The 23,252-nt window shown below is 41.3% G+C and overlaps 3 long non-coding RNA genes across 10 annotated transcripts in view; 1 reads left to right on the forward strand and 2 right to left on the reverse strand.

Annotated features, from left to right (window-relative positions):
• Positions 1 to 11,711, reverse strand: part of LOC145457535 (uncharacterized) — a 31,866-nt gene extending 20,155 nt beyond the window's left edge. For 5 of the 8 annotated variants that reach the window (XR_013920920.1, XR_013920918.1, XR_013920921.1 and 2 more), the window contains exons 1-2: positions 11,143 to 11,711; positions 5,355 to 5,428 (exon numbers count right to left, since the gene is read on the reverse strand). This is a non-coding gene — a long non-coding RNA (uncharacterized LOC145457535). The remainder of the gene's footprint in view (positions 1 to 5,354; positions 5,429 to 11,142) is intronic. The other 3 variants (XR_013920922.1, XR_013920923.1, XR_013920924.1) reach the window with 3 other exon arrangements.
• A 352-nt stretch (positions 11,712 to 12,063) lies between these two features.
• Positions 12,064 to 15,636, forward strand: LOC145457536 (uncharacterized). The gene is made up of 2 exons (XR_013920925.1): positions 12,064 to 13,841; positions 14,960 to 15,636. It is a non-coding gene; the product is annotated as an uncharacterized LOC145457536 (long non-coding RNA).
• On the reverse strand, positions 14,483 to 17,024 carry LOC145457537 (uncharacterized). Its single transcript, XR_013920926.1, has 2 exons — positions 15,651 to 17,024; positions 14,483 to 14,926 (listed from the first exon to the last, which is right to left on the reverse strand). It is a non-coding gene; the product is annotated as an uncharacterized LOC145457537 (long non-coding RNA).
• Positions 17,025 to 23,252: the final 6,228 nt, after the last annotated feature.

Genomic DNA, 23,252 nt, shown 5'->3' on the forward strand with positions numbered 1-23,252 from the left:
CCAAAAATATTTCATTGACTCTTTCAAACTTCTGTTAATCCATTTCCTATATGCTCCTCTGAACGAACTTATCACAGTGATTAATCTCAAAGTGCTTCCATTTTCTGCCATGAACCGCTTAATCGTTACGGAGTCCATCTTTTCAAATAATTTGCCAGCAAATGTCATTTCGAGCAACTGCTTGGCATTCTTGAACGTTACCTGATTGTTTGAATCGACAATCTTGCACCAACCACGTCTGAAGAAATTCGTGGGTTATCATGTCTAGACAAAAGCTCGAAGATGATCATCTGACTGTGAGGCCACGTGAAAACGAGGATATACCCTGTCTTTACAATTTCACCATCTCGTAACAGGCGGCACGGGTGTGATCCAAGTCTACGTCTGAAAATGCAGGAGCGGTAACTACTCAAGGTGGAAGATCTCCCAGTTTTTGAATGGCTGACTTCGTACGGTAGCGCTTGCAGATGCTGCACTTGTGTATTACATGTCATACGACTTGTCGAGCGCGTACCACGTAGAACTTTAGACGCGAGAGTGACAAAGTGTTTTCGGTTGCCATGTGCTGGCTTGCAATATCGTAGTCTTCAACTACGAGTTTCGTAAGTAGATCGTGGTCAGGTAGAATATTCGGTAGTTTTGACACGTACGGTAAGTTGGAATGCTTTAGTCGCCCACCTACACCCAACAGACCAGTTTCCTCATCAACGAACGGATCGTAGTTGATGTAAGGACTTTTTACAGGCAAACGCTTCGCAACCTTGAGCAATGCAATTTCCACACTAAAACGTCGCCGTTATAAATCACGAAGACGGAATTCCGCGTGTTCCCGCTGCTTTGCGGTTAGCTCAGACGGATTTTCCTCCTCGGCGATTGATTGAGATTGCGCACTTGCACGTTTCGCTTTCTAATTTAGATATCTGAGAATCAAAGCCAGAAGCCGTCTCGCTTTGTGATAACTTGAACATTTCATTGTGGCCTTCGGCGGCAATTCAACTTCTTTTTGACTGGCTAGCAAAGCTCTTGGTTCTCTTTCCATTTCGAATAAAATAGCATCTGCAGAGGTTTCGCCAATTCCTAGCCCGGTTTGTCGGCAAGTTCGTCTGCTTTGCGAACAATCCACGGCGGCCCATACCAGTACAAATCTGAGTCTTTCAATTCACGTAAAGTCACCCCACGGCATTGAATAAGCTGTGAATCTCTTCAACACGGTTTCTAACGAAGAATTTCCATGTTGAATTCGGTTTGTCAATCCACGCGAGGACGATTTCAGAATCGGTCCAAAGACGCGTACATTCGACATCAAGATGTAAATTGCTCGATGAAGTAATTCGTCAATCTCACGAGGATTTCTGCTCCCATGAGTTCGAGATGAATGTTGATTGAAGACTGTAAGCAGCTTCCGTGCGTCCTGCCGAAGTGGCAGTAGGATTTCGTAGCGTACCCCATTAAATATAGTTTTTTTGCCAACAATGTAACCGCTACTGTTTCATCTGCGGTCATTTTAACACAGCTGTCAGTAATACCGATGGCGTCGAGACTCCAAAATTTTTCAATATTGAGCTGATCACTCTCACTATCAGCAGTGACGGTCGGCACGTGAACAAAGAGACATGGCGGTTTTGGATTGCCACGTCCTGAAATTGGCACCAACAACGCGATGCTAAAAACAGTATCGAACGCAGGTAAACGAGAATCTCCTTGCCGTGGCTTTATGACTCCGCTCAGCAAAGTTTCACTCAGTAATGCACTACAGATCAGGATATCTATCCCAGCTCCTGCAGATATGCTGGGATCTGCCAGGCGAACGCCCTGCAAGTGTTGGTGATCTTCAAGTTGAGTATTCAATGGGAGTAATGGTGCATCGAGCGGTTCAGACTTAATGTAGGCTTCAAATGCGATAATCAGTCCATTAGCTATCAAGGACACAAGCTCCATCTCTACTACTGATACTTTCGTTTTGGTTTCGTGTCCCCCAAATCCTTGTACCGTAAAGTGCTTTGTTGCGCTTGGAATCAGTTTTGACGTCTCTGCAACTCGTTGTTCGAAAAAAGTCTTCTCACTCTTGGTATCGTGCACAAGACGAACTATTATGTCTTGATCACACATTTTTGCCCTTGCCAAGGCTGTTGTTGGTGAAGCGACTTTATCTTCATTGTAAACGATAGGCTTACATTTTGCGTGACATGTTGATTTACTTTCACTTGTGGCGCAGCGCAGCTAGTCGATTTTACATCTCTTCAATGAAATTGCCAAACGGTGTCACCTCGTTCGCTGGTGTAGACGCGACCATGATGGATTGCACCATCTGTCTAACGACAATATGCTCTCGTCCGCATTTTTTCTGGACCGTGGCTATACATTCGTCATTTTCGTTTCCAGTCCATCTTTAGCAGCTAAGACAGCAGCCGCAGGGTCAGTCAATGCTTGAATAAGATATCTCATCTTGTATAATTGGTTCACATTGCGATTCTTGTGCACAATGGAACGAAACTCTTCCCACCACTTTCGGAAGTGCAGAGCATTGCCGTCGAAGGATGGGATCTTAAAGAAAGCTAGTAGCACCCAAGTTCTTGATTCTTACCTTTCGCGTAAACGTTGACCCGGTTCTAAGCGACTGACTAAGCGACCTTTTGGGAGCATGTTTCGAAGCGGTATTTTTCAATTCTGCTTTCAATCTACGAATGGTACGATGCTTTCCTTTTCCAGACGATCCACAGCGCACTTCACCTCTTGATATTTGCTAGAACTCGATCAAATGGGATGTTGGCTGCTGTGAGAGGTCATCGAAGCGAAAAACTCTCTATCGAGTCTTCAGCATACGCTCAAAGTCTTCTCTACAGCGTGCCTCATCTTCTTCCAGTCAACGCAAGTCTTCAAGGCGCTGTTCTTTCTTCCAACGCAATTCTTCACGACGTCGTCGTCAAGATTGACATTTTAAGTCATCGAAAACTTCATCAGCAATGTCATGGGGGTCGTTACCAAACAAAGCAATACCACATGTGGAGTCCCAGGCAGTTTCGAAGGGTCGTTTGTAGCCCAATTGGTCCAATTAGACACCGTCGGTAGCAGGACAATAATGACTCGAGTCCTGACCTGACTCGAAATTTGTTGGTGACTCGACTTGTATTCTAGTCTTTGCGCATGACTCGGATGAAGTCATATGACTTGAAACTGGGACTACCAAGACAGGCATTTTATCGTAATTTTGTAATTTTGAAGAATGGTTACGTTACCGCAATATCACACTATTGGTATTTCGTCTATTAGTAATGATACTTAAAAATCTTACCAGAAACTGGTAGAAGTGACAAAAATTGGTATAAAATGAACGCGAAACATTCAGTATCCCTAAACAGAGTTGTAAAAACTGAGTTTCACATGACTTTAATTCGAAACTGAACAATCCACAAAATGAGTTGAACTCAGACTCGAGGCAAAACACTATGGCCCGTATTCAAGAAACCTTACTCAGTGCTCAAACTCATTTTGCGTCAACATTGCGTAAGAATCGGTATTCAGAAAGCGAAGCGAGAGAACGAGTTTGAGTTCGACTGGAGTCGAACTTGGCGCTCTTTCGAGTTCTACTTTTGCGGTTATGGTATTCAATGACGATCTGAGGTTGGAGTCGATCTCGAAATGCGGCGTTTGAGCAAGCGTTTTCCGAGTCAAGCCGTGGGCAGACTCAAGGCCTTACTCATTCTTTTTTCTACGGTTTGGTCCGGAATATATTGCGGAAATTGCGCTGTGAGCATGTTTGGTGCCTGAATTCACAATTTCAACTGTAATATATAGCACCGTTATGAAAAGGAAATCATGTTCTAGCGCCGTATGGCTTCATCGTCGGCTGCGTAGGCTATTCCCAAATCGGCGGACATTTTCATCAGAAAGGTTTCCGATGGATTCGCAAAATCGGTTAATTCCTCACAACGCTCTGTTTTTTCACTTAATATAAAACGTAGTTACGTAGCATCTGGATATGTAGAAACGAATGGAGGATGAATGTTACTGAAAAACCACACACAAGCTGTTGTCTACAATAGCGATCCTCCAATCCTAGCAAGAACCGAGTCCTCGGCGATGCGTACAAATGCAATACACGATGGTAGATGACCTGGCGCTTTATGAATGTACGCAATGTTAGATCATCGCAATACAGTTGATAAAACCGTCCGTCCCTGTGTATGGCGAAAATATCAACAACGCGTTACCAATACCCATCATCAGTAATCCAATTATTAGCTTGTGCTTATATGCCTGAAAACTTCAGGATGAAGTCTGGAGTTTCATTATTTGAAAATATTTGCTTTGGCTACTACAGTATATCAAAGTTACTTCGTCTATACATCCAGCGTACAATTTTAATATGATGTGTTGACGTAATTGAAGGCAATACTAGGCAACCAACATCACATCCAAACCCGCGGATTGCCAGATCGCGAGTAATTAACAGAACCGCAGACGTCTGCAAGCAGTCATCAAGCTGTCTAATCTATCGAGTAAAGACTCGAAACCGAGCAACGCTCGAAATCCTACCCGAATACCAAACGATCTCTCGAATCGAGCTTGACTCAGCCTTTGCTCCGTCGAGCACGACCTGAGTTTGAGATAGAGACGTGTCTCTGAATACGGGCCTATGACTCGGACTCGACTCTCTGCCCCCTGACATGGACTTGGAATTGACTCGATGAGGAATAGAAAGTGACTCGACTGGACTCGAGTCAAAACTATAAAGCTGAGATTTACTAGTGAATTGGAATCTTGTGGTTACAACTCTGGTCGGTAGTCAAGTAGAAGTAGAAGTAATGCCGTAAATTTCCACTCAAGCATAAGTAGAAAATGATTTACAAGTAAGTAAACAAGTAAGTATTCTAGGCCTAGTTATGCCTAAAAAACTGAAAACTGTCAAGTAGAAGTAGAGGCTGAGTGAAATCATAACCACTTGAAGTAGTGCGCGCAGGCAAAATATACTTTTGGTACTTGAAGAAGTAGAAGTGCTCAGCTACTGATTACCTCTTGACTGTTCCAGCCGTTCAGACAACTGCAAAGAAGGTTGTCCCACATACGGACTATCACAGTGACATTAGAATAGGTCTATACTGTAATATTACTCTTTTGAAAAGCCGGAATCATATCTTTGCGAATCTGAGGCATAAACGGTCTGGGTCATGAACACCACTCTCCAGTGTGAAGTAAATAATAGCACGATTGCACTGTTAATCATACATACACAGGGTATATGCCTGGTCCATGAATCGACGATTGTTTAAATTGCCTAATTTTCTTTTTGATGGAAGTTATAATTACATAATCTGGACATCTGTGTCCATCAAAAAAACAAGGTCAAAGCTCACCTTTGCTGCCATAACTGCGACAGCAATTCTAGGATGTCACAGTCTTCGGAATCTCCCTCCCTGTGACACAGTGCCTGAAACATAATATCACAGATACATATTGACGAGAGTGAGCACATTGTTTTATATATTGTGGGGCTGGATCTAGAAACTCAAATTGGTCGGATTTTCATACTGGAATATAATCTGAGCATAACTTGATTACCTGGGTGTAAAACCGAAGATTTCAGACAAATTGATTGTTCGAAGGAAAGTGCAAACTTAGTCCAATCATGAAAAACTGATGAATTCGGGTTATCTTCGACTCTTTTTACATCAAGCAGATGTAGTAAACCATTATTTGAGGTTTTTATTCAATACGGTAATATATCGTAACACAGAACTTCGGCTCAAATGATGATATTTTATAGCATAGATTTCTATCTCAGAATGGAAATTAAATTGCAATTTTAAAGTCACAGCTTCTTTTTCAGAAGTTGTTCAATAGTCTATAACAGGGGTGGGCAAACTTATTGGCTCGCGGACAGCATTCAACATCTAAATCCATTCTCGAGCCGCACTATAATAAATTAAGATTATTAGCCAATAGGCAATATTGTTATTTAATCATATAGCAGTGGTTCTTAACCTTTATTAGACACGCCCACCTTTATGATAGTGAAACATTTTGCGCCCTTTTATCGTGATATCACAAAATATCCAAGTGCGAAATGAGAATTATAGTAATCCCATCCCGATGGATAATCTGATGGCATTGAAGTTTATGACTGTAGACGAGAGAATGATCAAATATGAAATATGGACAATAGACAGAGTAAAAACCATGAACTGGGATCACACATCTTTTCAGTTTACTGTGGCTTCGTGCCTCTTTTCAGATGCTTCCACGCCCCCAGTTTGAGAATCGCTGTCATAAAGTGACCGAAGAAATATGGAGATAATATATAAGTGGATCGTCCTCATCAGTAACCAGTTTGTAAAGAAATACTCTCATGGACAGAGCATTTAATACGGTAATTTTCCATGTATAATTCGCAAAATTTTCAAGATTTTTTGCCCTACAATCAGGGGTGCGTAACATACATGGGAACAACGCGATTGAAAAAATCCCCCTTGAAATCACACCTTTCTTCATGTTTGTTTCCAATCGCGCATCACCTCGAGCCATCGTGCCCGTAATTCGTATTATAGAGTGTAATGCGCTGCCAAATAGAGACGTGTGTTGCCAATTAACGGAAAGCGTGTTGTCAATTAACTAGAATCGTCTGCAAAGCACGCGATCTCTTGCTGAGTTAGTTCGCCATTTGTACGCGAGCGAAATTAGGTCGCTAATTGCTACAAGCATGCGCGGCAATCCTTGCTAATTCATCGCGTCTACGACAGGTCGACAATCGCATACAAGAGGCCATGTGCACAAGATATAATCGCTTGCGTAATCAGTCGCATCTCCAACAGGACTGGGGCGCCCGACATAACCGTTGGCTTGAGCAATCACATCTGTAATTGTAATAGGCCTCGTGCGCAAGATGTCGTGTGTCGCTAGCCTGAACTGCCGCGTCGCCAGCCTCGCAGGCTTTGGCTACTATCTACTCTGGTTTAGAGACAATGCATTTATTGTATTATGATTAGCGATAGTTATGTCATCATTGTTGAACAGTGACATCGCAAAACAGACAACATCATATATTAAAACACAGCTATTCATGTACTGCAAATGCAGGGTGCGTACTATACACGGGTACAGGCTTTTTCACAGAAATTACATGCTATTTTAAGGGTGCGTATTATACATGGGGGCGTACTATACTTGGAAAATTACGGTATCCAAATCCATTCGCCTGCCGCACTATATAAAATTGGGATTATAAACCAAAACGCAATATTAGTTTTCGATTGGTATATAGTGAGGATGTGGAAATTATAAATATATATATTTAAAACAAACCAACCATTGATTTGAGGATATTGTACACCCGTCGGAAACATTGACAAGATTTCATAAGCTGCTGGTCAACCTCAATATAACCAATTTTCAAAACTAGGGATGAAAGTCGGTTGTTCTAAGAACAGGATGGAGATTGGAATCTGTGAGCAGTGATCTGTTTATAGATTTGCCAATTCTACTTTTGGTTCAACTCCAGGACACACAATGCTGACAGCGTCCTAGCCATGTGAGCCTCAAATATGCTATATATAGATTTTATAAATATAAATATATCTGCACATATCAAGAACGAATGAATCTACCTACCACACGCACGAATCGGTTTTGCCAAGTACAGCACTAAAAGTAATAAACTTGCTCGAGTGGCCAATGTAAAATTACACTAATGACCCGAAAGTCATTCTCATTCTGCCTTTCTGTAATTTTTCGCAATTGAAACCTTGTAATGTGTGGGCCTTGAGGTCGGGCTTTCGCATCAGCAATGAAATATAAATATACTAGTCAGAATATAACTTATATTTATCATGGTGAAATATAATAAAAAACGTTTAATCGAGTTCCTGCAGAAATTAGATTTTTACTGCACATTTTTCAATATTTTAAATATGATCCTTGAGCCTTTCGCAGGCCGCACAAAACGTTGACGGGCCGTAGTTTGCCCACCCCTGGTCTATAAGCTTAAGCACTTTGACTCTTGAGTCGCAAGGTTGAATTGGAAACGATTTCATAAGAGTTTTGTAACATTTAAACATGTGGCGCATCCAAATTTGTGAATTCTTTTGAAAACACGATGTGATTGGACAGGAATCCCCATGAGAATTTCGCCGAGTTCGATGTGTGCATCGTCAAGTCACAGTGTCGAAAGTGGGATTCAGGAATGATTTTACAATAACTTTCAAATATTTCAATTTCTAAATTAGTGCATTTCAATTCTGGAGGGGTGATGTCGGACACCATCCCATGTGAGGTTTTAAACAAAATTTTGGGCTCTGGTCTGCTTTCTTACCTGCACTTTTTCATCCCACCCTTCAATATGAAACATAAGTGTTGGAACAAGTCACTACCTTCGAGTCACAAGTCTTTTTGATTTATTGAACATTTTGACTCGAGTCAAGTCAAGTGGCTTCCTTGCCATCTGATCCACTCAAGGGGACTAGCAACAACAACAAAAAATCAAAATTTTCGATGTTCTTTTTCTCGTAGGAAATATTACGTTAACATTGTATCTCTGCTGTCACATATTGGCAGTGTTGGGACGACTCGAGTCATTTTTTTCGGGTGACTTGACTTGACTCGAGTCACTGTGCAAAAATGACTTGACTTGACTCGGCGCTTCAGAAATGTGGATTGACTCGTGACACAGAGCAAAATTTACAAGTCAATTCCAAGTCATTAAGTAAACGGTGTCAATAAATCTTATGTATGTACCTGTACGGGTTGTTCGAAGTGTCACTTGTGAGAGCAACCAGTCATTCACTTAAATACGTATCACTTATCCTCCCTCCATTGTTACATCACAAATAAATTGACCAGAAACGAAACGGTCACAGCTTATGTTGCTGTCGTAGTAGCAGTAGATTAATCATATAAACGTATCTTTGTTTCTTAGAGTGCTCAATGCTTACATTGCGCAGTGCTAACCTTTACCAACACTCTTAAATCGAACGAATATACTTCATGCGTTTATCTTCACAGGGATGTGTAGATGGGTAGTGTATTGTACCGTACCACATCAATTTGTTAAACTTCTCAACTTCTCTATATTGGCTGATAATAACAGACTGTAGCATGCAGCTACATGTACTTATACTCTCTCATTTTGTTAGCAGTTCTACGTATGCGTGAGCGATACGACAACTTCATATTCGTTATTTTATTCAAGATAAATGGTCAATTAATCTGTCCTTCACCCAGTTAGCAAAATGTAATGACTTTGCATCATCACTCATACTTCGAAAATTCAATTTGACTTGAATAGTAACTTGACTCGTGACTCAACAACAACAGCAACAACAACAACAACAACAACAACAACTTGACTTGACTCGAGACGTGCAATGACTCGTGACTCGAAGGTAGTGACTTGATCCCATCACTGCCTCATGGCCTTATTTCACCCCAAACAATAACTAAAAACTGCAAAATTTAATTTATATTTTCCTTTGATAATGGGGTGTGTGTGTTTTTTTTTTCAAGTTCCGACCAAAAGATTGCAACCCTATAAAATATTCGGTTTGACCATTATAAGATATTACTATCTATATTATATCTGGGTCCAAATTTGTTAGATTGTTGTCAGTTGTCAATCTAGCATCCCGGCACTCATTCTTATCATTACCTCGGTAACACTTGTTCATTGACTGTTTACGTTTCAAATGTTTGATAGTCGTTATCTCAATTGTACGATTTTGTTACGCCGTATCACGGTAAACGAAAAATTTGTATGAAATGTGTCAGTCAGGGTTTTTTGAAAAGCTGAGATTCAGACCTGCGCTATGCAAAAAGTTTTTAGTCATAGGTCCACCATGTCTAGAGGTAGAGAACGTCAGAGTAAACTTACAGCAAATTTATGACAAAAATTTGGATTTTTTTGCATTTTAAAATTTCGAAATATTTCTCCGAGATGGGTTGCACAGAATCCTTGAAATTTTAGCATAGCACAGCACTGTCTTAGTACTTCCTAAAGAAGGCGTTAGATCAGAAAAATCGGGCTTCAAAATATTGACATTTTCATTCCCGGGGTTGGTGCATTTTCTGTCCTTCAAATTCAAAGTCATTGCATTTTGCTAGCTGTTTGAAACACAGATTGAATTGCCATTTACACTGAATGGAAGAATGAATATAGAGTTGAACATAGCCGACATGCCAAAGACATTGTATCAATCATGTACAGGCTACATAGACGTGTGACACTACATAAGTACCATAACTGTATGTATAGACTCAATCAATAAATATCGTTCAAAATAGAGAATTAAATACAAAACCTCAGAAATTTGATACAAATTGATTTAATGCAATACACAGCCCACCTACAACTCCATGAGAGACAATGTCATCCTGCTCTAATTGTTGACAAATAGGCCTGATATATATATATATATAAACGCATAACTTATATTAATTTTATTCAAATCATACAAGAGGGTTGGTCATTGGTTAAGGTGAGCAGTCTATAAAACAGAGATACATTTCTACCTATTAGATTACTTTATCACTAGTTTACGACAACAGATACTGTAAGCTCTGATCACTTCATTTGTGGTCAGTGGTCATTCGTGGTGAATGCGATTGGGATATAACAATGGAGGTTCTGTAAAACAGTAAATTCATTCATTGATTCATGATTGCTCTCTCAGTTCACACAAACGCAATGCAAACAATTCGAACACACCAAATACTTTGTGATTTAAAATTGACCCGAGTCACGAGCCAATCCACATTTCTGAACCGTCAAGTCAAGTCAACAGTCAAGTCACACGGAAAAGTTGACTGGAGTCATCGCAACAGTGTCATAAGCTAGGCCTATAAATTATTGATATTTTATGAAATTATGCCAAATATTAGGACATGAAATCCTAGAGTTAACTCTTCGTGCAAGGTGTGACTTTGGATGCGTTCGGAGTTGCCGGTCTTGAAAAACCGAACTATCGGTATTTCTTTCTCATACGGAAGTTTTTTCAAGCCGGACAACCAACTGAAAACTTGCTTGGCTGTCTATTCGCATAATTGCATATGGCAGCAATTTGGTTGGGTACCGGTAGAGAAAAACAGTGAGAAACGGGTGCTGCACACGACAGATGAAGGTATAATATAGGCCTAATACTTGCGATATCACCGTACCTCATTCTGACACCTCCAACTCATCGGGTATCCATGTCTTCGAAGATATAACCGATCCTTTACGTGAGAAGTTTACTTCTGCGTAGCGCTATAGATAACTATAGTAGCGCGCTGAGCTGAACTCTGCTAAAGTCAGGAAACATAGTCAGCAGACCATATCGGGGAAGTTTGACAGGACGGGGGCCGATCATTGCTTGTGTCAGCTGAGATCGATAGTCATCCGCTGCGAAGATGAGAGAGAGAGAGAGAGAGATTTATTTCGTCAACCGATGGCGGCAAAATGAAAGTATAAATATGCAACAGACAAACAGTGCTTCGGTATCGGTATTGACTGGTACCGGTGATATGATCATAAAGATCTTCGAGTCAACCGGTACCGGAGTAAATGGTTATTCAAAGAAAATAACGTCACAAACTATAACAACTAAAGAAAATAATGTCATAAACTGACAACTGAACAGGGTAACAAAATATGTCATACAAAATGCAATATTCATGGAGCAGCAATAGTAAAGAGAAGATATCACAGTTACACAGAACCAATGTATCAATATGCACAAGGAGCAAATATATGGGTTACAGATTTGTATATTCAGAGTGAATATTGTTCAGGTGCGACTAGTATTTACTTAGAAGATAATCCAACATCCCTGTCTTGAATGAACGATAATTTGAGTCTTTTAAATGTGCTGGAATCCCTTTGTTCCATACATGATACATCAATACCTGCTCGTTTGAATGGAGGGAAACCTATGTCAGAGTGGGACATGAATAAGTTGGCGTTCGTGACAGACCGTGTGCTATGACTATGAACATCACTGCAATATTGAAAATAGTGTTGCAGAGAGACGGGGACTTGCAGCTGATTAATTTCATACATCACTTTGTCAACAAAGATATTTGATTTCGAAGTTGATATTTCGTTGACATACACGGAACTCATGGAGTTATGAGTATATCGACATTTCTCTTTAGGCAATAACTATATTCGTCCGTCAGTCAGGCGGGCGATGTGTTAGGCTACGTGATAACGGCCTGGACTAATTTTCCTCTTGTTCGTCCGGTGTCAGAAAGTACGGATATCTAGATATCTCCGTTGCGATGGTTGACAAATAGACACTTACGTGACCTTTGACACGAACCAATCAGGTTGCAGCAGGATGTAAACAAAGAACAAGCCCGGGCAAGCTTACTATGAGCTCTTATGGGAGAAGGTTGAAAAATGAAGGTTTTAAGCAAGATTACGTCGAATTGGGGATGACTGGCCTTAATGAATAGTAATAGCGTAGAGCTAGTATGTGGTTGCAGCTTTTAATCTAGGATGAACATGAATGGTGGCAAGTACGCACCAGCGTGCTGTGTCCAACTGCACGGGTTTTTGACAACTTTTCTGATTAAGCGACGATTGTTGTATACTATACTATAGGATTGTGGTAATGCATATTTTGACGATTTCATAGGCTCCAGGTCTCGAGCAAAATTTTCAAGCATATCTCATGTTCAGAAATATATGTACTATAAAATATAGCTGCTGCCACACATCACAATTTTTGTGTATTGATTATGAAACTTGAAAGCTATGGAGATTCTATCGAATTTATGGATTTTAGTGGAACAGCATCTTCTTCTAACACCGCGGAGAAAGCTACGAAGTATTTCATGGAGCGCTATGCACACGATTTAGGGATAAAGATTGAGGAGACAATCCACTCTTTTTAGAAGCAATATTCTAGTGAACAGCCAATGTTATGGCAACTTGCGGAAAAGTGAGATAACACACTCAATGGAAATACACGTTCTCGGAAAATCAATTATTGATTCGTCTTGCACTTGTAAGACAGGGTAAGTAAGGAAAACGACATTGTTTCAGAGACTCCTTCAATAGATATTTTAACCATGATTTATTTTCATATTAGGTTCTGATATATGCTCTCATGCATATGCATTAGGGCTGTTCAAAAATCACCTTTTTTCCTGAATCTTGCTGTTTACTTGATTAAATTGTTAGGTTGCCTTAAAAAACGACGCACACCAAATTTGAATTCATTCCAATCAATATTCGCGGATTTCGTAGAGTTTGAAAATTTTGAATTTGCCTAAAAATGCAAAAAAAAAATTTTCAAATTTTTCTGCCAACCCCATGAAATTGTTGCGCTGTCTACAAAAACGATGCAAAACAAATTTGACTCAATTCGAAGCCGTAGAAGTGGAGTTATTTCAGTTTTTCTTTGATTATTCTGGGATTATCCTTGATTGGTCGATCATCCCAGAATTATCATCAAAAAACTTGAATAACTCCGCTTCTGCAGCTTGGAATTGAGTGACATTTGGTTTCCATCGTTTTTGAAGACAGCGCAACAATTTCATAAGGTTGGAAGGAAAATTTAAAAAATATATTTTGGGCATTTTCAGGCAAATTCAAAATTTTCAAACTCTACGAAATCCGCGAATATTGGTTGGAATGAATTCAAATTTGGTGTGCGTCGTTTTTTAAGGCAACATAACGATTTAATCAAGTAACCAGCAAGATTCAGCAAAAAAGTTTATTTTTGAACAGCCCTAATATGCATTGATTAAGACAATCGAGCACCTGAAGCTAAAAGGACTACATTGTGATTTGCATCAGCATCAGTGAGCTTCATCGTGATTGACAAGCAATCTCTCCACTGTACTCGCAACCGATCAACTCCTGCCACAAGGTAGATTTTGGTGTATCTGGTGTCTTCAGTTTTATAACATTCCATCAAACACAAATAATCCTAGAACATTTTCATCTGGAGAATTGTTCATTCAACAAATTGGGCATCTGAATGAGCTTCAATAATGCACACCACTGGAATATCTAGACATGCACTGTTGGTACAGACTGACAATGGAACTGAATTTGCACAATTGCCGAATATGTTGCGTCATTCATTTTTAATTTTCAATCTTGAATTAGAGTATGCAATTAGTCCATATATATTTGGTTAGTTGTGATACACAATGCTGCATAGTATGACACCAGACAAAATTTTATACTCCTTGATTCTTCCGATCAGCTGTTCAATATGAATACGTTCTCTCACCATCTTTCTTGTTGTGGAACAGTCTGGCTCAGGCATTTGGAGGTGTGTAAATCACATGCAGGAATATTTAAATCTAGATTCAATTTCTTGATTTCAGACTCAATGGTGAATCCGTTTTCTGCCATGATAGCATTGCCTGGCTCACCATAGCTGAACTCCATCATTTTCTTACATTTCTTGTCGAATCCACATATTTAACTAATATTTCGATCTTAAATGCTCCCTGTAAATAGTTCCTGCACAAAAGTAAGTGTACCACAATCCATTAATCCTTTCAAAGTTGTATGTGATTTATTGACAGTCAATAATCATTCTAGATTTGAGAAATCATGAATGAATGCAAATGGTGCATTTTTAAGAACCACATATCTACATGGCCAAATCGCGATTTAATGAAGCAGTTACATATGGCTGACCCAATGGTTGAATACTATGCTTACAGCAATACTATAAATTTGACGTCAGTAGGATAAGTCGGGCAATTCAGAAAGAATTTAATGTAGTCTAGCATAAAATTTCAGCTTCTCCGCATCTTTTGACATTATGATGCTCCTCCGAGAACTGAACTTCACTAGCAATAATTGTCCGCCAATTTGTAATTTTCCTGGACGAGTTTACTGTTTTGTGCTTCTATACTTCTTCCAGAAATTTGATTTTCTTGCGTTTTATTCATTGACTTCCTCTTTCTGCAGCTTCATAAAAGATATCCATCAAGCCTGCACAAAATATATAATATGTTTATTTTACAGAGCAATACTGCTGTGCAGGCACCTATCAAAGCGTACTCGTCGACTCGTACAACGTATCACCGCTACCAATTTCAACTATTCGTCTCATTATTGAATATATTGTTTTCAACAATTTCAATACATTACACACCATCAAGCAACAAAACTGGAGTGGAATAAAATGAGACACACACCAAGTCGATTGTGGCATCAAGTGTGACTGCATTTCAGATTGGACTCATTTTGAAACACAGAATTGTTTCATCTAGATCAGTGGCTCCCAACCTTTTTGACCTATCGCCCCCTTTTCAAGGTCAATACCGATCATCGCCGCCAAATTTTGTGTACCGAAAATTGGGCATACAAACCTGTAATCACCGGCGGGTTGACTAAAAAAAGGGTCAAATTTTCGGCTCGCTGTCTAATTTGACACACTTTTGTAACTAAATTTCCGTGGGTTGACTAAAAAAAAAATTAAAAAAAAATGTCAGCCGTTTTGATGCGTCATCGCCCCCTTCGCTATTTTCGCCCCCTTTGTCCATTTTCGCCCCCTTCGTCATTTTCGCCCCCCTAGACCGCCAAATCGCCCATGTTGGGAACCACTAATCTAGATTCTAGATTATGTCACGATTCAATATTTTTGGTACAATAATAGATATGTCATTTTCTTAATAAAATGAGAATTCAGATGACTACAAGGAAGTCCACATGCCTTTATCCAGATTTTACATTCTTCCATGCATGTCATTGGCTCTGGGAAAGGTAAAAGCGCACACCAGGAACGGTCTGGGTAGCCATCTCCATGTTACGCAGGCTATTAGCACAGTATTTATCCTGAAAGATACAATACACGAGCTAGAACAAAAAATGACGATTTCAGCCGGGAACAGATCATGTTGCCTAACATATATCATATTAATATGATCATTGAATATGCAGACAAGTGTCCAGTGTAACAGTAATTTGCTAGATAATGATACAGACTATAGACTACTATATACAAATGTCGATTCCATAAATAGAACGCATATAACGCCACATAATGGATACCACACATATCCTGACTCAATATTCCTCTAATACATTCTATTCGCTACGACAATCCTATAGTATACGACTAAGGATAATACAGCAATAGTTGCTTCATCCGAAAAGTTGTCAGAAATTCATTCATTTGGACATACCATGCTGATGCGAGCTTGCCATCATTCATGCTTATTGTAGGTTATAACACTGCATATACATACTAGCTCTACGTTATTACCATTCACCAAAGCCAGCTATTCCCAATTCAATGTAATTTTGCTAAAAACCTATATTTTTCAACCCTTTTCCATAAGAGCTCATAGTAAGCTTGCCCGGGCTTGTTCTTTGTTTACATCCTACTGCAACCTGATTGGTTCGTGTCAAAGGTCACGTAAGTGTCTATTGCAATTGCATTGGGCCAATATTGATGGTGCGAGCCCCTAGAGAAGGTTCAGGCTGTGTAACAAGATCACTGTGAATATCAGCATATATCACTCCTGTAACGTCACAGGGCGAGATAAAACAGAAATCGCTTAGTTTTCTTATCTGTATAAATTTATAGATAACTAACCTACGGAGAGATACGCAACACCCGTCGTCACGCTTGCTTGCCCGGAGGTAATTATTGCTCAGCAATCTGAACGCAACATGATTGCTAATCCCATATCTGACGACCCGCGCGCTCAAATTCAATAAAGTTGATCTTATTTGAAAGCTAGTGTCGCACTGATTCCGAAAATATACATTAAAATCTAATCAGGGCAATGGAACCGCCTTGAAATACACCTCAAAGTCTGAAAATCGGCATTGTTCTGAGCAATCGCAGCCACTCAAGGATCATGGTTATGGTCATTGTAATGCGCCGCTGCGATTGTTTAGGACAGTGGTTCTTAACCTTTCTTCTTCCAGCGCCCCCTTTCAAAAATTATCGTGCTCCAGCGCCCCCCCCCCCCCCCAACTTCATATTGTAAGGAATGTAATAAAGACAATGAGTAAGAGGGAGGGCCGTAACAGCACTTCGTTAACCCCCCTAAAAACGATTGCCTTGCGCACCCATAGCGTGATAAACCGAACTTCTTAGGTCTTCGCCCCCACGAACTCCATATCATGATTTTGATGGTCAGCAAAGTTTGTGTGGCCTAGTCGCCCTAGGTACCAATATTTTACATAATGCATGAATGAATAGGTGGTAATTACATATATAAGTCGCTATAAACTTTTTATCCTCTAAGCCCACGTAATCAGATTTACCAGTAGCACTGAGTGAGCTATTGTATAGGAAAATAAAGGGCACGTAATTATTAATTAAACATATTCGGGCGTGCCCGCAGGTACAATTATTCGTTACCAGGGCCGAAACAGCACTTCGTCAGTCCCCCCCCCCCCCCGAAAAAAAAAAAAAAACGTTGGTCCTGGGCCCCCATCGGGCGATAAACCAAACTTCCGGGGAACTTCACTCCCAGACCCCCATTAGGCTGTCCGCTATTTGCTGATAGTCTATTAGGTATCTACATTGGGTGTCCATTTACTGAGGCAGCTAATCTCGCCTATTCGCGCGAAGTGCGAAAAATTTCACTAATTAATGATTGAATTGGTCAATATCATCGGGAATTGCATGTAAATTGAGACCAATTTTTATCCTCTCTCTGCTCACGTAAACACATTTACCGGTAGAGCTGAGTGAGGTGCAATGTTACCTCTACGCTGCGCACGTGCGCAGTGCTGACACGGTCTCTGCGCACAGAAAATCCACGTTGCGCACAACAAATCCGAAGTTATCACCTTTTTTTTAGCCGTTACGCACTGTTGTCCAAGGGTCAGCGCAGTGAGTTGTTGAGTGTGCGCAGACTCATCAAAACTTAAAGCGAACATTGTGAGGTTTCTTGGAAACTGTAGAGCCCTCTACTAATAATTAAACATATTCGGGCGGGCGAACCCGTTGGTATGACTTCGTTGCATGATGTTATTTCGTGACCCCCTGTCTGCAATATCAAAAAATATAGTTTCGCTCAACGGGGATATCGCCCAACAGGAATATCCCTGTCGCCCAATCGTACTAAACTTAAAGACGCACCACACGATTTCAGATTGGTATTTCTTCACTGACATATAATTTTTCCCTGTCAGATGGAATTCGTCTTCTGGGGTTCAGATTGCCAAGACAGGAACATTCGGTGTCAGCCATTTAGGCGCCCATGGACAATTAAACCTATATGTATTTTGAAGGCTATATGTAACGAAGTTTTCGGTGTTAATTTGCTCTGAATACTCATTAAGGATATGTCCTATCACCACATCATCTACTGCGAAGCCATTTTTCTCCAGCGCCCCCCAAACCGCCCCCCCTGAGCCCAGCGCCCCCCATATCGCCCCCTGAGCGTTTCCGCCCCCCTTCAAGATCGCCAGCACCCCCTGGGGGGCGCTGGGGGCAAGGTTAAGAACCACTGGTTTAGGAAAATGCCGATTTTCAGACATTAAAGGCTATTTCGGGCTGGCTCCATGTCCAATCCTAATCCGATTCCAACTGGAAATTCAGAAAATATACTAATTTATGCAATGGAGGGATTCGAAAATTTTCTTTAACAACCAATGATTCACTTGATTCAAGATAACTTAGTAACCATAAGTGTTATGTTCGTGCATTTTACGTTGGTATCGTTTGTTTCTTATTTGTCTAGGATTAGTAATTACCGCCAATCATTATTTCCTCGTGTGTCGTGCTTCTTATTTATACCCTGTGTTCTGTTGTCTCGCTGTCTTTCATTTAACTGCACTCTGGATCGTGTCGCTGCCTTATAGTTATTCTGCTGATAATATATACTGATTTCGTATTGCAACCTCGTCGTATTGAGTTATTGTTCAAACAAGATCACGAACATAACAATTGGTGTCAGAAGTCGGATTCATAGTTATTTCTGCGACGAATACTGCATATATCATGGAATCGGGTATTTTGAAGCTTCTGGAGAAGCAGCAGTAAATGATGGCGGAACAACGCGCACAGCGTAAAGAAGAGCTGGAGCAGCAAAATGCTCGGCACAGAGAAGATTTGAAACAATAAGCGAAGCAGCAAGAGATTATGGCGCAACAACAAGCGAAGCAGCAAGAGATGATGGTGCAACAACAAGCAAAGCATGACGAAGCAATGGCAAAAGTCATGACAGAGATGGCGCAATTGACGCAGAGGTTGAGTCCCGGTGCGTCAACATCTGAAGCTACCGCTCCCAAGTTTGATTCGTTTGTAAAATCGAAGGAGAAATGAGACCAATATCTGCAACGATTCAACCACCACCTTGCAATTTACGGCATTTCCAATATGGAGAAGAAAAGAGCGTGTCTACTCTCATGGGTTGGACCTGAAACGTACTCGCTCCTACGTAATTTGTTTGGTGCTGCGGATGTCAGTACGCAATCCTTCGACGCGTTGACTGAGAAGTTGTCTACACACTTCAAGGACTCCATACATGTACAAGCAGCCAGGTACGAATTTGACAACTGTAAAATGCAGCCGGGACAATCGTATGCAGATTGGATCGCTACTCTACGCGGAATCTCCAAGGATTGCAACTTCATATGCTCAAGAGATGGCTGTGATCAGAGCTACGTTGATGAGCTAATGCGCGATCTCATCATTAAAGAAACGCCGCACGCGGATGTGAGACGGCATTGTCTAACACAGGGGTCGCCAACTCAAAATGGGTCGCGGGCCACTTTTCCAAATTCCTAGAGGCCGCGGGCCGCATGACATCAATATCGAGATAAAAGTAGGCAACGCCGTTCAACAACCACGTCTGATAACTCTCTAACCGGGGCGACGACTATAGTCACCACAAAAGAAATAATTTTTTATTGAACTAACACAAATACAACAAAAAGTATCATGATGATCAATTTCATTACATTTTGAACTATGAGCTGTACACGATACCTGACAACACGCTGTAGCCGCTAAAACAGGGGTGGCCATGATTTTTGCTATTCACGGCCGCATGTCGATTACTCATGCAGCCTACGGCCGCATACCGGTGGATATTCGAAAACTAACTGGGGTCAAATACCCACGTTAAACTGTCCATGTCCATTGCCGGTACACTCCCAACTCATCTATTTACGCATATCGGCTTACTATGCGCACTGAAAACGCTAGTAGTTATGTTGTAAAGAGCCACATGAAACCATTCTGTAGTCGCGCGAAGCGCGAAAATTTTTTATGTTCATGAGTGAATTTCGTCAATAAATATTAGTATCGTTTCACATATTACTATAAAATACTTATCCTTTCTCGGCCAATGTGATCAGATTCACCGATACAGCTGATGCAGGGGGTATCTTCGAAAACTTAGGGTAGTTATTAAAAGTGTCGACAGCCGCATAATTTCCCTTCTACTGCCGCAGATTGACCACCCTTGGATTAAAGATTCAATATTGGGGTTAGCTAGACACGGTAGGCCTATTTGGTAGACAACTGTCTCCTCGTAAAGCATGGTGTTTTGGAGAGCCCGAAGTCGTTTTTCAAGCGTCTCGGTCTTGGCAGTGGTGGGCCATTGCACGTCAAGGCAATATGCACATTCGCACCAGCAAATTGTTCATCCATGGAATGATATTACCATGCCGAAGCCGTATCAACTAGTGAGTAATAGTGATATTGGGCACATAGAATGACTTACTTTGAAAAACAACAACAATATGTTTCAAAATGATTTACTAAACGTATTTCTGAAATTTTTTCAAATCAGGTCGCGGGCCGCATGCGGCCCGCGTGTTGGAGACCCCTGGTCTAACACAAACCAATCCATCCCTTGACGACGTTCTCAAAGTAGCCGCGCAACGCACGTGAGAACGCTGGAAACTGATAGGGTTATCCAAGGCGAGAGTAGCGGTAAAGACACTTCCGTCGTCAACAAAATGACGGGAAGTTATCAGAAGGGGAAAAAACCTTCCAAATCCATCCAAGGCAGCTTCCCGGAAAGACTGAAATCCTGCACAAACCAATCCATCCCTTGACGACGTTCTCAAAGTAGCCGCAACATACGTGAGAACACTGGAAACTGATAGGGTTATCCAAGGCGAGAGTAGCGGTAAAGACACTTCCGTCGTCAACAAAATGACGGGAAGTTACCAGAAGGGGAAAAAACCTTCCAAATCCAACCAAGGCAACGTCCCAGAACGACTGAAATCCTGCAGCCGCTGTTTCATCGATCACCAGAGAAAAGACTGTCAATATCGACATTCAGTATGTCAGAAATGTGGTCGTAAAGGTCATATCAAACCTGTGTGCATGTCTACCAAACCTTGTATCACGCAACAGGTCACATCCGCCAATTTCTGCTCAGTGCCGCCCCTCTCCTTCGACATCGATCAACTATATCGACGCGTACGAAACCAGCTCTGGATCAACTCCAGCATCAACGGCATTCCGTTGCCGACACAGTGGGACATTGGTGCACCCTCCGCCATGGTGGGATTGACTGGGTACAAAACTTTGGGCTCTCCGAAACTCTCAGCATACCATTGCTCTTTCGTAGCGTATGGCGACAAGCCACTGAAAGTGAAAGGTATTTGCACTGTAACCGTGCAGGTGGGTTCGGAAGTTCGAGTTGGCTTAAAATTGGTGGTTCTCGACGAACACCGTGGGCAAAACATTTTTGGTCTCGATTGGAGCGATGCTTTCTCCATGACCGCTAAGGGAACGTCTGCTTTGGATGCAATTTCCTCGCAGATGGTCAAATCGCAATCATGTAATACTATTGACATTTGTGATTCGAACGACAAATTGGTATCTTTCCAGTCGAAATTTCCCTCCGTTTTCTCTAATGTATTAGGACGATGCACCAAGACAAAGGTGACAATTCACTTGAAACCTAATGCCAAGCCCGTATTTAACAAGCCACGCCCTTTGCCTTTTGCAAGGCAAATCGCTGTTCAAACCGAATTGAATAGATTAGTCAATCAAGGTATCCTCGAACCAATCAATTACAGTGATTGGGCAGCACCAATTGTTGCCGTCACTAAATCTAATGGATCAGTACGCATTTGTGGTGACTTCAAAGCATTGAATCAACAGATTCAGATAGATCAACATCCCCTGCCCTCCTTGGATGAAATCCTTCACAAGTTACAGGGTGGTTGTATTTTCACGAATATTGATCTTGCCGATGCATATTTTCAGCTAGAATTAGATGATGATGCGAAGAATTTGTGTGTCATCAACACGCAATTCGGTCTATTCCGTTATCGACGCATGTGTTTCGGAGTCGCATCTAGTCCCGCCAATTTTCAACGCTGTATTGATGCCATGGCATGATCGCCGGCTTACCCGGTGTTGCTAGTTTTATCGATGACATAATCGTTACTGGCATTGATGAACGCGACCATTTTCGGAACTTATCGCTACTCTTTGAGCGCCTCACCGAGTACGGTTTCACCGTCAACTTCGCAAAATGTGAATTTTTCAAAAGTAGTATCGAGTACCTTGGTCACATAATCGACAAGGACGGCAAACGCCCGTCTCACAAATCCGTTGAAGCAATCAAACAGTTGCCTAAACCTCAGGATGTTCGCCAGCTACAGGCATTCCTGGGCAAAGTCAATTATTATCGCGCGTTTATTCCTAATTTCACGAATAAAGCCGCTGCCTTGTACCGTCTTCTTCAAAAAGACGCGAAATTCATTTGGAATACGGACTGTGACGCAGCTTTTCGCATTCTCAAAAACGACGTAATAGACGCTACGCAGTTAGCTCATTATGATGTAAACAAGCAGCTCATTTTGTCAACGGATGCTTCTCAATTCGGAATCGGCGATGTCCTCTCAATCGAGCACAATGGCGAAGAGAGACCGATCGCGCACGCATCGAAAACGCTTTCGGATTCGCAAAAATCCTACTCTCAAATAGAGAAGGAAGCTCTGTCAATCGTTTACGGAATCACTAAATTTCGTCAATTCTTGTATGGTAGAACATTTACGCTCGTGACGGACCACAAACCGCTTTTAGCTATTTTCTCTCCGGACAAGAAAATTCCCGTGATTACAGCGACGGGCACTAACGCTCATGGCTTACCAATACGATATTCGCTATAAACCGACTAATCAACACGTAAACGCCGACGGTTTATCTCGTCTACCAAAGGGTCCAGACCCTGAGTTTGACGAACTGGAAATTCGTGAAAACGCGGAGATCGTTCACGCTATTAATATTGCATCCGATGGCAGCGTAGGCCACACGTACAATATTCACTAGCGACATCACTCGCGATAATCTCACTTTTTCGCTAAGGCGAGTGTTACG

The sequence above is a fragment of the Botryllus schlosseri genome, chromosome 15, assembly GCF_051294905.1.
Source record: "Botryllus schlosseri isolate E-star chromosome 15, Bs_hap1, whole genome shotgun sequence".
In the NCBI taxonomy this organism is placed as follows: Eukaryota; Metazoa; Chordata; class Ascidiacea; order Stolidobranchia; family Styelidae; genus Botryllus; species Botryllus schlosseri.